Source organism: Crocuta crocuta, unplaced genomic scaffold (assembly GCF_008692635.1).
Source record: "Crocuta crocuta isolate KB4526 unplaced genomic scaffold, BGI_CrCroc_1.0 scaffold126, whole genome shotgun sequence".
Taxonomy (NCBI): domain Eukaryota; kingdom Metazoa; phylum Chordata; class Mammalia; order Carnivora; family Hyaenidae; genus Crocuta; species Crocuta crocuta.
The window spans coordinates 4,168,527-4,180,598 of NW_027531000.1; the positions used below are offsets into that span (position 1 = coordinate 4,168,527).

The 12,072-nt window shown below is 37.7% G+C and overlaps 1 non-coding gene across 1 annotated transcript; it reads right to left on the bottom strand.

The window, feature by feature from the left end:
- Positions 1-987: 987 nt before the first annotated feature.
- Positions 988-1,114, bottom strand: LOC144236985 (small nucleolar RNA SNORA72). Its single transcript, XR_013336722.1, has one exon. It is a non-coding gene; the product is annotated as a small nucleolar RNA SNORA72 (small nucleolar RNA).
- Positions 1,115-12,072: the final 10,958 nt, after the last annotated feature.

Below are 12,072 nucleotides of genomic sequence, written 5' to 3' on the forward strand. Positions count from 1 at the left end.
AAGGGATCATGCACTTTATCCACAATATTCTGCAAGTTATGCTTATGAAAGAACAATCTGATTTTGTTACTTTCTGCTTAAAAGTGTCCAATCATTCCCTTTGCCCACCAATTAACTCTTACAGGTATGTAAGTGTATTTATAATCTGTTCTCCACTTTTCTTTCATTACTTTTGCTTTTTTCCTTTCTTCTTCTTACACAATACTACCCTCACCATACAGATCTGGGCAGTTCAGTGTAAACTCTGTGCATTATCCCCCACCACATGCTTTTACAAGCGGGATCCATCAAACCATAGAGCCCCAAAATGTATGAAGCAAAAACTAACAGAAATAGGAGAAATAAAAAATCCACAGCTGTGGTTGGAGATTCTAATACTCTTCTCTTAGTAATTGATAAAACTAGTAGACATGGAATTATCAAGGATATAGAAGGACTGAATAATACCTTTAACCAATTGGAATCCAATTGACATTTACAGAACCCTCCATCTTTCCCTCTCTCTTTCTATATATTTATCTGTATCACCTATATCTATATATGTGTACATATAGATAGATAGATAGATAGATAGATATAGAGAGATACATATAATGAAACTGTTTTTAAGAGTCCATCGAGCTTACCCAAGAGAGATCATAGCCTAGGTCATAAAACAAAACTTAATACATTTAAAATAATTGAAATCATACAAAATGATTTTGGTTAAATAGACTATGTACTATCATCCTATGACTATAATGTATTATATTAGAAACTAATAAGAGAAAAAGCTCTAAACACTTGGATATGAGGCAACATACTTCTTTTTTTTTTTAAACAAAACATAATAGTCTTACAATTCACTTAATGGCAGTTGGTAATCATCAAATTATCAATGGTTATCTTCAAAAGTTATCACACTAGCTTTGCTGTCATTTCTCAAGGATGATCAGATACCTAGAGTCACAGACATTTTCCACAGATCCATCATATAAATCAGACTTGGTTTATCACCAGCATTGATAAAACCAGACCTAGGGAAAGAACTAAGTCTGGGGACACATGCATGGTCTTAATATAGTGAATGTTTAGCCTGCCCTGATTATTACAAAATCAGAACAGCGAGCAACATACTTCTTAATAATCCACGGGTCCAAGAGGAAAGCTCAAAGGAAATTTAGAATATATCTTGAACTAAAAAAAGTAAGAAAAAAAAAAAGAAGCAAAATTGAGGTTGTAGCTAGAGAATACTGAAGCGACAATTTGTAGCACTGAGTGCTTATGTTAAAAAGAAGAAATATCTGTTTTGACTCTTTTTAAATTTATTTTTTAAAATTCGAGTTAGTTGACATGCCGTGTAGTATGGGTTTCAGAAGTAGAATATGGTAATTCATCACATATGTATAACATCCAGTAATCATCTCAACAAGTGCCCTCCTTAATGCCTATTATCCATTTAGTCCATCCCCCTAACCAGGCACATCCCATCTAGTAACCCTAAGTCTATTCTCTATTTAATAGTCTCTTAAAGTTTACTTCCCTCCCTGTTTTTATTTTATTTTTTCCTTCTCTTCCCCAATGTTCAATCTGTTTTGTTTCTTATATTCCACATTTGAGTGAAATCATATGATATCTGTCTTTCTCTGGTTGATTTATTTCACTTAGCAAAATATACATACATATGTATATACACATATATATATTCCATTCATGGTGCACATGGCAAAATTTGATATTTTTGGATCTCTGAGTAATATTCCATTGTCTATATATATACCACAACTCTTTATCCATTGATCAGTTGATGGATATTTGGACAAAAAGAAGAAAGATCTTAAATAAATATCTAAGATGCTGCCATAAGAGACTAGGAAAAGAAGGAAAAAATAACCTAAAACTAGCAGGAAGAACGAAATATGGAAGAGAAAAACAATGAATTTTAAAATAAAAAACAATAGAGAAATTCAATTAAAGCTTTTTAAAAAAAACAATAACGCTAATAATTCATTTACAAAACTGACAAAGTAAAAAGGGAAACGATACAAATTCTGAATATCAGGAATAAATATAATCACTACGGACATTAAAAAAGTAGTAAAGGAATAGTACATACAACTCAGGACACATAAATCCAGCAACTTAAGAAACCATTTAAAAAAAATTATAGGTTATCAATATTACCCAATATGAAATAGACAACATGAATCATCTAATACTACTAAGAAAATTGAACTGAGTTTAAAGCCTTCTGAAAAAGAAATCTGTAAGTCCAAATGATTTACTTGTTAATTCCACCAAACATTTAAAGAAAAAATAATGACAATTATACTCCATTTCCTTGAGAAAACAGAGGAGGAAACTCCTCCCAATACCTTGTGTGGACACCAAAATTTTCCCAATATTAAACCCAAACAAAAATGGTACAAAAGAACCCTACAGGCAAGTATCTTTCATGACCATAAATAAAAGGTCCTTAGAAAATATTAGCCAATCAAATTCAGCAATATTTAAAAAGTAATATGCCATGACCCAGTGAGATTTATTCCGGGACTTTGGTCTTTAAAATTCAACCAATGTAATCCACCACATTAGTCGTCTGAATAAGAAAAGCCACAGGAATATATCAATGGATATACAGAACCCTCAAAACTCAACAGTGAGAAATGTTAAAATGAGGATATTCTTGGACAGTTCACCAAAGAGGATATGTAGAAGGCACATAAGCAGGTGTCAACATGTTTAATATCACTAGCCATTAAGGAAATGCAGTTTAAACCCAAGATGAGATATCACTATACACCTGTTAGACTAAAAGTAAACATACTGATGCAGTCAAGTGCTGGAGAGAATGTGGAGCAGCTGGAATTCTCAAACACTGCTGATGGGAATACAAAATGATGTGGCCAGGCTGGGGAATAGTTCAGTGGTTTCTTATAAAATTCATAATACAGTTACTATATAACCTACCCATTCCCTAATATGTATTTACTTTGGAGAAATGAAGACTTATATTCACACACACAAAAACTGTGCCTGAGTTTTACAGCAGATCTATTTACAATCACCCCAAACTAGGAAACAACCCAAATATTCCACAGGTGAATGGATAAACAAACTGGTAAATCCATACAATGGAAAGCTCCTAGGCAAGAAGAAGTACAAACTGTTGATACAGGAGACAATTTGCACGAATCTCAAAGCCCAAGTTGAGTGAAAGAAGTCAGTCTCAAAGGGTCACATACTGTATGATTCCATTTATGATGTTCTTGATCAGACATAATCCTCGTGACAGAGAATAGATCAGTGGTTGCCAGGAGAGGGTGTGTTAACAAAGGGATGGTATGTAGGTTTTTGTTTTGTTTTGTTTTTGTTTTTGCTTTTTGTTTTTTGTTTGTTTGTTTGTTTGTTTGTAGTTTGGGTACTGTCCAGTATGTGTCCTGTGATGGTGGTTCTACAAATCTGTACTTGTGTTAAAATTCATAGAGGTGCACACCAAAAAAGTCAATTTGATTGCAGTTTAAGTTTTAAAAAGTCCAAATGGAGGTAAGGACAACATCCAGACATATAAATGCAGTGCATGTTAAAGTAATACAGGCACTGATGGGCCTGGAGGCAGGTAGAAGGGGTGATAAGGAAGCTCTTGTTCAGAATAAATGTTATGCATTTCATACTTACTGATTCAGAAGTCTGGTGTTGGGTATCCGCTCTGTTTTTTCCCCTAAAAAAGGAAGAGTGTTTTGCCATGAGAGATAATTGGTTTTCTGTTCTTGGAGATCTTCAGTAAAAGGATGGACACTCTTGCCCAACAGCGTATAGAAGTGATTCCTGGGGCACCTGGGTGGCTTAGTCGGTTAAGCNGTGAATCCATTTGAGATCCTGGGAAATAACCAGGAGCAATCTGCTGTTTCAGGGTGGGGGATGATGCAGGTTGGTTAAACTATACATCACTTTGTTTCTCATAAGGAACAGGTGTAATCATGGTTATTCTAGAGATGGGTCAGTTTTGGAACCTGGATTCCCAAGAATCTAAACTTATGAAAATTATCCCTCAGCAGAAGGTCAAGTGGGATGAAAAGAACTACTCCGAGTTTATTTTTAAAATCCTGTTGGCAGTTGTGCCATATTTAATTCAAAAAGCATTTATGATGATTTTGTTGTGAAATTGTTCATCTACTTCTATTTTGGCAAATTCCTTAAGCAGCTCTGGTCTATTATGGGATGAATTAGAGCTAAAAGCCCTGGAGCCCTTTTCTAGGATGTGAATATAAAGCACTTGCAAAGTGGCTTCTACAGTTAGTAGTGGCTTAGAACAGTCCTTAGCCATCATGTATGATTCAATGGTTCTCTAAAGATTGCCCAACCAACAGCATCAGCCTTACCTTGGATACTGTTAGAAATGCAAATTCTAGGGCTCCCAGCCAGACCTTCTGAGTCAGAAACCTAGAGTGGAATCCAGCAATGTGCATTTTAATAAGCCTTCCAGGTGATTCTGATACTAGCCATAGTTCGCTGATGCATGTTAAGGTTTAGCAACCATGGTACAGTTAGCTTTGCTTCTGCTGTATTTCAAGGATGATTTTCTTGACATTGGGAATTTTCTAGCCATTGGGAATTCACATGATGCTGTCCCAAGCCGACCGCCTGGCCCCATGAGTTCTAGGGGGCCCACTACTAACTTAATTCGGCAGTAGGCATCCGAGGCATTAAAATTCCATCACATGTCTGTCCGTTTCCTACTCATAAGCCTTTTCAATTTGCAGCTCCAATTACAATCCTCAGAATGAGCAGGAAGAACCTGAACACATACCACTCTTCAGATTCTTGTGTGATTAGCTCATTATTAGCCCATTTAGGAAGACATATTCTTTCTAAATTACGTGTCGTGTTCTAACTTCCTTCTAAAACTTAATCATTATACTCCCGACTCTCTTTCTCTCTCCCTCTCTTTTAAATTTCCAATTGGTAGTTATTTTCGCATGGTGCTTGCCAGACTGACTTTAAAACTTCACTGTCTGTTTTAATATCTCAATTGGTTGCCATAATATGACTGCAGAGGTTCCTTAAATCAGAAATACGTCTGCCAAGTAAAGCTTTCCGTCTGAAACATGAATGTGACCTGTTTCCTCATCATCTAAAGCGCTGTTATAATTAAGGATTGGTGAACCCCATTTCAGTTGGAGTTAGTTGAATGTCTAATGTTTATTCAAACATCTTGGTTTCAATAAAACTTCTAGATGTGAGTTGCCAGCACTTTTTTCCATTAACTTTTAAATCCCGGTGTGTTCCAAGGGAAATATCGTCCTTATGTTTCTGATTCATTTACACTTAACTCATCAAAATAGTATTTTGTTAGAACTAGTTTTTTCTAAGTATCGCATACCTCTTGAAATCTTTAGAAATGGGATGTTAGTTACAACACTGCAAAATATAAACCAAGCTGAGGCTTAGAAAAGTTGAACTGTATTTGGCTTTGTTTCTGAATTCGGCCTTAAAGGCCTTACATTTAAAGTGATAATAGATTAGCAGGATTCTTTTCACTCTTCCAGAAACATAGAACTGTTTGACTTGCACCTGTGGATGCAATCCCATGTGCAAGGTTGGAGGAAATTATTAAGAACATGAATGATGTTCTTATGTATCAATGCTTTCATTTTGGTGAAGGTTAGGCCTTTCTCTAAAATGTCCAAGAGAAGAGAAATTATCTGTCCATTTAGCCCTGGAAGTTGGGGAACATGTAAGGAAACCAGGTGGCCAGCTGCTGCCTGACCAAAGGCTGCACATAGCCCATCTCCAAGAACACAGAATAATATGAATGAATATTTAACTTCTTAAATCAGGCTACACTTAAAAATGTAACCTTCTGTGTGACTGGATTGACAGCAATGTACAAGTAAGTGCTTATTATGTGTGGTTAACATGTCGGTGTTCGCCAGAGTTCAGTCGGGAAAACAGACACATATTCAATGTTTCTACAGAGAGAATTTCATAAAGGGCACTGGCTAAATGGATACGGAAGACTCACAACTCAAAGTGGGGGAGTAAGGGTAGCGCTGAGCTAACTGCAGGAAGCTGTTACCATGCCTAAGGCTGGAAGAACAAAGAAAATAATGAGTTTCTCAAACCCAGACTCTTGGAGGAGGGCCCCCATGGAGCCGGAGATCAGACCTCTGAGAAGGGGTGGTGGTGTTTGGGGCGGTAGTATCTTTGCATGCTGTTCCATGTCCTGGAAAGGAGCTAGATGCCAGAATGCTGCTATCAGAGTGACACCCTCTCTTATTCTCAGTTATGGTCCACTCAGGATTTCCATTGAAACCATTTAGAGATATCTATCTCTCGGGTTGAAATGCTGTATGGCTGTGTATACCTTCTTTCTTTGTCTCCGTCTCTAAGATTTTCATTGTCCTCATTCATAAAATGGGACCAATAGTCTTAGCTTCTGCTCATCTTAATGGTGTCTTTGTAAAATAAATAAGTATTAAAACACTTGAGAAAGGATAAAATGCCAAATAAATTCTGGGTATTGTTATGTTTTGGGCTTTATTTCAAAATATAATACTGGAGTAAGAGAAACAATAAATAATTACTTATAAGCCCATTGCCTAATCAAGTAAAGGTTTTTTCTTTTTCTCTCCCTTTTAAAAATTTTTTTTTTATCTTTTAGAGAGAGAAAGAGAGAGAGATCATGAGTGGGGGTGGGGCAGAGAAAGAGATGGGGACAGAGGATTCAAAGCAGGCTCCACGTTCACAGTGGAGAGCCCGATGCCAGGCTCAAGCTCTTGACCTGCAAGATCATGATCTGAGCCAAAGTTGGACACTTAACTGCCTGATTCACTTCTCTTTTTTTAAATACTTGTTTTATTTACTTTATCATATTATTGTCATATTAAACTTAGAGCCCTAGGAGTTTTGTGTTTGAGGATGAGGGAACTATTTTTCAGTGCACCAGTTCTTAAAAATAGGTATAAATGAGCTGTTTTTAAAAAGAAATCTATACAGAAGGAAGGAAGAAACTTTACATGAAATCAGATTATTAACAAATAGTGTTAAGGACGTTTTCCAGCTGCAGATTATAGCGCTGAAAGAAAAGTATAGCTGTGTTTATAAAATTGTAAACAGAAATAGAATTCCATGCTCCTTGAACCTGATTATGCTGCTTTTACACAGGTGAAAGTGAAAATATTTATAAAATAAGATAGTTATGGCACCTGATGCAGAAATATGTTTATCCTTCAAATTTTATATATCTGATTTGAAACTGAACACTTGGTTTGCAACACCCTTAAGGAAAAAATAGTATCAAGCACTTGGAGGGAAGATTTAAAGTCACCATTTTAAGTATGTGGTTTTGAACACTGACAATCCCTGAAAATGTGGAGAGATTGTGTCCTCTGAATAACAAACTGTCATTTTGATGCCCCCTTCATTTTTGGATTTTCACTTAGCAAAGCATTGTATAAATTCTGTGAAATACATATTACCAATGAATCTTTTTATCCAACTCTCTTGTAATCACAAGTGGCAGTGAGAACCTTACCTTATATTTTATAAAGAGGCACAGTTTTTACGATATTTTTTTTTACTTTTTTCATCAAAACAGAGAGTATTGCTNCACTAAAAGTAGGTGGCAATGGACTCATTTCCCCTTGGGATATTGTTGGAATGGGCTGCCTTATGTGTATTATTTTCTTAGTCAATGAGCTTCGGAAGACAAAAAGCTATCAGTCTGCCACTCAGTGACTTACTTCAACACAAAAATACCCTTAGGGGAACCACAGTGACTGGTAGAGTAGAAGGGATTGCTTCATGTTTAGACTTTTCCAGTGAAAATGAATTGGAAAGTTAGAGCTGTTGTAACATGGGGGCGTTCCAGGGGGAGTGCCACGATCAATTGGAAAAGGGAAATGTGAATCTGAAATAGCTATTTGGTCTTCCCACTCCTGTAGCAGAAAATGTTAAAATCGTATCTGGTCTGAAGCATTCAGAGTCACAATTGAATTTCAGTAGAAGTGTCTCACATGGTGCGTAAATGTATGCAGAGTCGCCATTCCATTGGCCCTTTAATGAATCTGGAGGAGTTGCAGAGGCGACACATTGTCCCTAGAAGGGGTATATATGTGCGCGCACGTGCACACACACACACACACGCACACACACACATTTCCTTCCAAGGAAATGATCCCAAAATGAGGGCCATTATTCTGTCAATATAAATGCCCTTGGGATGTCAATGAAGTATTTTTTAATCCTCACCCTACCCCATGTTTTTTTTAATGACTTTACAAAGTCAAGAGCAGTCTCTAATACGTTTGAACTAACAGTACATAAGGTTTGAAAAAGCTGTCACAGTATCAATCAGATGTCAACTCTATAGAAACTGTACAATGTCAGTGAAAATTTACCCATCAACGCTCAGGATTTTCTGTTTGGGGAAACCCTGGAAGTCACAGGGCGTTCTCTTTAGCTCCAACTCATGACAAAGGATATCACTGAGAAATATTTTTGTGGTTGGGTCAATTTCCCATTGTACCTATCAAAAGTGAGGTCAGACATTGTTTAAAAAGTTGTTTAAATAATGGCCGGGAAACATGAAAGAGAAGAAAGAATACAAATGGGTTTTTAACAGAATGAAGATAATCTTGCAATCGGGAAAAAACAATGAACATTCTATATTCTGTGATTTTTTTTACGCTTTTAATATTTTTTTAGCATTTTTTGCATTTATTTATTTATTTTGAGAGAGAGAGAGAGAGCACAAGCAGGGGAGGGGCAGACAAAATAAGAGACCAAATCCTAAGCAGGCTCCACCCACCAGCACTGCGCCCACTGAGGGGCTCAAACCCAGGAACCTTGAGATCATGACCTGAGCTGAGATCAGGAGTCGGATGCTTAACTAACTGCACCACCCAGGCGCCTCTTAACATTTTTATTGTGGTTAAATATCATAACATGAAATTTACCATTTTAAGTGTATAGTTCAGTGGCATTGCGTACATTCATATTGATGTGCAGCCACCACCACCATCCAACTACCGAGCTTTTTCATCTTTCCAAACTGAAACCCTGTGTCTATAAACAGCTACTCACCACTTCTCCCCTCCCCACCACCAGCCCCTGGCAACCACATTTCTACTTTCTAACTCTACAAATTTGATGACTCTAGTTATATTATATGAGTGGAATCATGCAGTATTTGTCCTTTTATGTCTGGCTTATTTCACTTAACATAATATCTTGAAGTTTTATACATCCTGTGATTTTTCCCCATAATATTTGTTTTCAGTGTTAAAAAGTGAAGTTTTTGTGATACCAAAACACTTCGTTTTTTTTAATGTTTTATTTATTTCTGAGAGAGAGAGAGAGAGAGAGAGAGAGACAGCGTGAGCAGGGGAGGGTCAGAGAGAGAGGGAGACACAGAATCCAAAACAGGCTCCAGGCTCTGAGCTGGCAGTCAGCACAGAGCCCGACGCGGGGCTCCAACCCACGAACCGTGAGATCATGACCCGAGCTGAAGTCGGACGCTTAACCGACTGAGCCACCCAGGCGCCCCCAAAACACTTCTTAAAAGTGACTTTTTAAAGGCAGTTTTAGGGGCTATTTAAAGCAACATCCAATTAGGGGCACCTGGGTGGCTCAGTCGGTTGAGCGTCCAACTTCACCTCCGGTCATGATCCCATGGATCATGGCTTTGAGCCCTGCATTGGGCTCTGTGCTGACAGCTAGCTCAGAGCCTGGAGCCTGCTTCGGGTTCTGTGTCTCCCTCTCTCTCTGACCCTCCCCTCCTCATGCCGTCTCTCTCTCTCTCTCTCTCTCCCTCTCAGAAATAAATAAAACATTAAAAAAAAAAGGCAACATCCAATTAAATTCAAATCAGGAAAAAATAGATTAATCCCTTTAGACGTATCTCTGTCCTACATCTTTAAATATAATAATAATAACAGTACTTAAGGCTTTCCATGTGTTAGGCATAATTCTATGTGCTCTGCATGTATTCGTTTCTTTAATTCTTGTAATATTCCTAGAAAAGTGATCTTTGGTTTTCCTCATTTTATAGAGAGTGATCGAGGCATAGGAAGGTTAAATAACTTGCCTGTGAGCATTACAACAAATAAACAGTGTAGCCATGTTAAGCCTAGGCTGTCTGGTTCTGGATGCTGTGCTTTCAATCACTGTATTTTGTTTCCTTTCACGTTCCTGTCCCATCAACAAGAGCCTCTACTTAAATTGGTCTGAGGTGGGGTCTGAGTACTCACAGTGCCTTAAAGCTCCTTAAGTGAATCTAGTGTATAGTCCAGTTGAGAACTTGTGAAATAGAACATAGGAAAACAATAGAAAATGGGCCTTGCTACCCGAGTGACTTGGCCTTTGACTAGCTGTCTCCTGAAGGAGTTTGGCCTTGATTTATGTCGCAGTGGAGGAAGCCGTGGAAGTTCCAGGGAGGTATATAAGGAAAGCTTGTCTTAAGCAAGCCAGTGTGATAAAGTTCTTGGTTGCCAGCTATTTTGTAGACTCTTGGGGTGAGTTGCCGTGCTCTTGCTGGCTTTCGCTTCCCTTTGATCATGTGGAGAGGGGGCATCCCAGAGGGGAAAAGTTTGCACCACAAAGGGGTATCTAAATATAAGTGAGAGCAATAAGGCACTGGAGATAGTGTATCCAAAGGGTAAGCAGTCATGAGCTAGAATAGTCTTTTAGGACAATTAAGTAGGTAGTAGAAAATATGAAAGGAATGGACCAATCAGATCACTTCCTTGATTCATTCCTTGATTCATTCTTCAAATTTTATTTCTTTTTATTTACAGCGTTCAAATAAGTTCTGATGGATATCATACTTATATTAGCTGTCTTTTTCTCTCAAGATGCTATACTAGGTATCAGTGCCCATTCCTTTAGACATGGCACCTGTTTGGGTTTTGTTTTACTCATTTGTGAAGAGTGAAGTTTCAATGTTCCCTTAAGGGCCTTTCAGCATTGATTTTATGACTTTGGGGCTTGGGGTTTATCCCTCTGGATTGTGAGATCCTTTCTCTGTATGCAGAGCTTCCAGGGACCCAAAGGTCTGAGGAAAGAAGCTTTTTCAGAAAATAATGTTAGCGTGTTAGAATTGGACAATCATGGAAGATGGAATCCTTATTCCTCTTTTCATTGAGACAGGCCTCGCTGATCCATCTTTTGCCTCTGTCACCCTAATTTAGGTCACTCCTATTGTGAGATGTCTCAAATAGTACCTGTCTGGGTATAAAATTTATGTTGAAGAAGCATTAATGCAAGCTCTTAATAAGATGAAGAACTTAACAGTATGCTGTTATCTGGGGATGATATATTTTATATACTCAAGACATGTTTAATTAGCTCTGCACAAGTCGAATTGGCTCGAGCAGTAAGGAAGCTTTCTTTTTACCCATTTCTCCCATATTCTGCTATAATAACAGGGAAGATATTTGAAAAATCTCTTTTCAGCGTTGGTCTATTTGTACATCAGTGTCTCTCCTCACCTCTTCCTCTGTTCCTACAAAATTACTCTGTTTTGAACATTCAGTTCTTGCTAAGGATGGAGGGCAGGGAGAGCTTTTCGAGAACTACACAATGGAGCAAGTAAGAGAGCTGATAGGTGTTAGCATTCCTCAAATATTGAACACTCATTCTTTTAAAACAGACTTGCTAAATATTGCATGAGCATTTACATCCGAGCAGCACTAAAGGGTTTTATAACTGTTGGTGTTCACTCCCATTTTTCAGATGAGGACACGTCAAGTTTGAGTGATTTGCTCAGAGCTTTAAGTACTGAAGCCAAGAATCAAAATAAACCTCTGCCCCAAACCTCTGCCTCTTTTCAAACAGAAAGATCCAAGTTAATTTATGAAGGTCATTTCCCTCTTTCATGAATAAAAAAAGACAAAATTTACTAAGCTGACATACCTTTGAAATTCAAGGGACAGATGGGAGATGGGGATTTATCTCTGGTGGCTCCTGCCATTCGGAGCCAGGAAGGAATGTAATGAGCATGATGATGGTTTTGAATTTTATCCCAAGTCACTAAGTATTTTCATACTTGTGGTCTCAGTTATTATCTGAAAACACCTGCGAGGTACATGA